Consider the following 4,786-nt stretch of genomic DNA (forward strand, 5'->3'; position numbering starts at 1 on the left):
ATGTAGTGAACCACGCTATAGGTCACATCTAGTCAACCACACTATAGGTCACATCTAGTGAACCACGCTATAGGTCACATCTAGTGAACCACGCTATAGGCCACATCTAGTGAACCACATGAAAGTAACATAATTCTATTTCTGTCTTGGATCCACCATTATTGAACCATGCTGTAGGTCAGATCCACTGAACCATGCTATAGGTCACATCCACTGAACCACGCTATAGGTCACATCTAGTGATCCACATAAAAGTAACATAATTCTATTTCTGTCTTGGATCCACCATTATTGAACCATGCTATAGGTCACATCCACTGAACCACGCTATAGGTCACATCTAGTGAACCACATAAAAGTAACATAATTCTATTTCTGTCTTGGATCCACCATTACGTCAGAAATGTGAGATGAATGTGGTAAAGCAAGCAGGAGAGTAATACCGTAGGGGCTTGGGAGCTAAATTACTTACTATTTTTGTACAACCTCCATTGATGTGAAGGGAAAGAATTCTGTTAGATATATATACACGTAGACCTTTCGTATTTAAGTGAAAAATCCACAAGCAGAAACACAACGATAATTTGTTTGAACTAGGGAAACGTAAGTGGGCAGAAAGTTTGTATTGTGTAACGAATTACACGTACAAGATCACTAAAAAAACTCGCACAAATAAGTATTTTGTTTCAGAAGCCAGGTAACAACTGATCTGATAGTTAGACAAAATGTGAGAAGGATGATTGTACGTTTCGTGTGATTTAATTTGTTATAAAAAGAAAACTACCTTAACATATGAATGTGAATGAAATTAAAAACCTATTCCTTGTTTATCTTAAATTTATGAAGTTTTGGTTTTTTATTATTACTGATTAAGGACTTGTCTATTATTAACATTGAATTTTACTTGAAATAATTTCATAAAATTGATGCTTTGTTTAACCTTAGAATGCCAGCATAGAATCACTATGACCCCCCATACCACTGGGCGTTAATAATTGAAGGGTTAACAGCTAAAAGTTTTGGTTGAACAGTTGTATTTAGAAATAAAAAAATAAATAAATGAAAATTTCAACAGTGATAGATTTGAGTTCTACGTGATCCTCACTGTTTCATTAAGGCTCTCTTGTTTGATTGAACAGGCATCAAATATCTGTATACAAAAAAAAAGTTAAAAGTATTTAATAACGTGTTTACAATTAACACTTTTCATACTTGAGGGCACTTTTCAGATGCTGAGTAAAAAATAGTAAATCATATTTCGAGAATTTTTTACTCACAAATATTTAAGAATTGATATTTTTTCATCTTGTAATGGCGATCTAGTGTCAGGCAGAAAGAAAAATGTAAAATGTATTCAAACCTACATTTTTGCACGGGTCTGAAGAGTCTCGCTTGTCAACACATGTATTGGTTTTTCTAAATACTTTTTCTGCTCATCTCAAAACATGGGTCTTTATTGCTAAGATGCTATCATCCCTTAAGTTTACAATTAACCAAATGTTCGTTTTCTTGATTCTCTGATAATTTGATATTATTAACCTCTCTTCATATTACAAGCTATGAAGTGGTCATGAAAGGGTAGGAATAACCAGTAATAAACAGTTTGTAAAATAGTTACAGGCAAAGTTTAAAAGTATTGCGTAGAGTATTTTATAAAGTGTGTACGTTAACATAAAGTTGTGTGAGGAGTGATTAGGTGTAGTACTTGCATAGAAAATCAATTAAAATTAATGGGAAGTTTAGTTTACTTGGGAACAAACCACAGATCTGGGAATCTTTTTTATAATTTCTTTAGATGTTCTTTTAATTTTAATTATATTTGTAAGTGTTGGTAATTTTCTATTTTAACAAGACATCAAGTAAGCCTTATTAGGTTTAGAGTATGAGATAGTGATATAGTATATTCCAGTGACTCGGATGTGACTTCAAATCATTTCTCATTGAATGTTATGTTTATCATATTCAAACAAAGTGTGTAAGTAAAATAACTTGATTTATCAAAAATAAAGTTTGTTCATTAGATATAAATTGGTTTTGACTAAGAATATTGTTAGCACAAATATTTTTTAATACATTGTTTAGGCAGAGTATTCATGATTAAATTACGTTAAATGGATGGCAACTGCCAGTTGTAGAAACACAAGTGTAGAGGATGATGTTTCAAAAATCTTCTGCCTTTCATCTTCAGGTGGAAGACTCAAAATGTCATCCTCTGCACTTCTGTTTCTACAACAGGCAGTTGCTGTCCATTCCACCAAACTTCAGCCCAAATATTGTTACGTTGCTTGACTTAATGCCATGATTCTTTATTAGTTTTCCTGTATTTTTTTTTTACAAATTATAACCAGAAATGATGAATACTTTAATTGCAAATTAAAGTACAAAAGAAAATATATTAATGAATATCATTGAAATTGAAACTGATTGTGTACGTAAAGTGTAATATTCTTATTAACAGTAAAAACAAAAACAAACTTGAAGTTCTAAGATGAGAGGAAGTATTTTTAATGTTTTTTAAACTCGTATTTTTTTCTTTTTTGCAGTTATTGTTTAATAGCTAACCTCAGACCAACCATGTCTAGTACTCACAGATATCGATACAAAAATACTGGTTTAGATGCCCAAGAACTGAGGAGAAGACGAGAAGAAGAAGGTGTACAATTGAGAAAACAGAAGCGTGAACATGAGGTGGTGTTATTATATATCTGTTTTGTATCTTTCTGGGTGTATGGACTTTGAATGGCACTCCTTCATTTTCAGACATTTCTCATAATTGATGTATATTAGATTTGTTTGTTAATTAAGCTCTTGAAACAGTCGTGTTTAATCCAAAAAGTATTTCTCTACAGATAAGAATCAGTAACATGAGGTGGTGTTATTATATATCTGTTTTGTATCTTTCTGGGTGTATGGACTTTGAATGGTACTCCTTCATTTTCAGACATTTCTCATAATTGATGTATATTAGGTTTGTTTGTTAATTAAGCTCTTAAACAGTCGTGTTTAATCCAAAAAGTATTTCTCTACAGATGAGAATCAGTAATGTTTTGAACAGAGATGTTAGTATCGATGGAAACTGAATTTTTAAAAACAAGTTATCAATAAAGACTGTATTTGGCAGTGGAATCATATACTTTAAGTGGACTTAAGACTTTGTGGCGACTAAACCTTTAAAATTATTTATTTCAACGCATAAAGGCTCTATACTTGTCTCTGTAGAAACTGTTCCTATAAAACTGTGTCATATTCAGCCCATAAAAACTTTGTGCTTGTACATCTCTGTTTAAATTGAACCTTAAAAACCTGTTCATACTCAACCCACAGATGCTGTAATTAGCAGAGAATTATGTATTATTAGATTGACTTGTACATCTCTATGGAAACTGAACAATGAAAACTGGTAAATATGAAATAAGCAGTTGTTTTTAGTTTTAAGTGACTGTGGTTTGTGACTTTGATAACTCTATGAGTAATGATACGTTGCTGTACATTGGGAGCTTTTTAGACTTGATTATAATTACCATTTTGAAATTAGCTTGTGCTTGTATAAATTTTTTTTACGTGATATGGATGTAGCAAGAAAATGGCTAAAGATGATAAATTATACATCTCAATCAACTACGGATGTTACAAAAACAGCTAAAATCCATAAATTATATATCTCAGACAGCTACGGATGTTACAAAAACAGCTAAAATCCATAAATTATATATCTCAGTCAGCTACGGATGTTACAAAAAGAGCTAAAATCCTAGAACAGGCTGTTCTTGTTGAAAATGGTCACTTAGTTCTTGAAACAAAGGTGAAAACACTAAATTGTTTCTGTGCTGGTATTGTCATCTCATGTACAGAAAGTCACCAATTTTATGTATAAACAAATTAAATAGAATGAAAGAAAGTTGTTATTCTGGAAATGGTTTAATGGGGAATTGTGAAAATGTTGAGTTCCGAAATAGGAACTAGTTTCCTCTGGAAATGGTTTAATGGGGAATTGTGAAAATGTTGAGTTCCGAAATAGGAACTAGTTTCCTCTGGAAATGGTTTAATGGGGAATTGTGAAAATGTTGAGTTCCGAAATAGGAACTAGTTTCCTCTGGAAATGGTTTAATGGGGAATTATGAAAATGTTGAGTTCGAAATAGGAACTAGTTTCCTCTGGAAATGGTTTAATAGGGAATTGTGAAAATGTTGAGTTCCAAAATGGGAACTAGTTTCATTGATAAATACAAAACAATGCTACTCATTGGAAAAGATAAAAAAAAATGTCTCTGCTTTAAAGAAAAAGTATTTTCTTTTGTAATACATGCTTTATGATTTATATATATTCTAATCCCTGATATGCTTTTTTGTATTTGATTTTGTAGCTGTACAAACGAAGAAATCTAAGTACACCTCCGGATTCCGATCATGATACAGATGCACTAAATGCTTTAATGCAGGATAAGGCAGATGGAGCCTCACAGGTATTGGATATGTATTCTTGTATCTATAAATAAATGAAAATATATTGAATATTTAATAATTAGTTGCTTTTGAAAATATTGATTTTTTTATATCTTTGTATCTTTATATGATAACTGTAAACATCTTTTCTTAGTTTTTATTTTGTAAGTTGAGCACTTTGAAGGAAGTTATACTAGGCTAAACTTTGGCTTTCTTGATATTCAAATGGTGAAAGTAAAACAAGTTTTATTTAGTTTCTGGAATCTTCTGCTGATACAAAGATATTTTTGTTCGCTGAAACATAACACTTTGCATTAGGAAAAAGTTTTTAATAGAGTGAACAA

At 31.4% G+C, this 4,786-nt stretch overlaps 1 long non-coding RNA gene across 2 annotated transcripts in view; it reads left to right on the forward strand.

The window, feature by feature from the left end:
- The window catches only part of LOC106475434, a 10,651-nt gene extending 6,168 nt beyond the window's left edge, over window positions 1-4,483 (forward strand). For both annotated transcript variants that reach the window (XR_001291816.2, XR_002608872.1), the window contains exons 2-3: window positions 2,544-2,688; window positions 4,364-4,483. This is a non-coding gene — a long non-coding RNA (uncharacterized LOC106475434). The remainder of the gene's footprint in view (window positions 1-2,543; window positions 2,689-4,363) is intronic.
- The last annotated feature ends 303 nt before the right edge of the window (window positions 4,484-4,786 follow it).

This window comes from Limulus polyphemus, unplaced genomic scaffold (assembly GCF_000517525.1).
Source record: "Limulus polyphemus unplaced genomic scaffold, Limulus_polyphemus-2.1.2 Scaffold8578, whole genome shotgun sequence".
Classification (NCBI taxonomy): domain Eukaryota; kingdom Metazoa; phylum Arthropoda; class Merostomata; order Xiphosura; family Limulidae; genus Limulus; species Limulus polyphemus.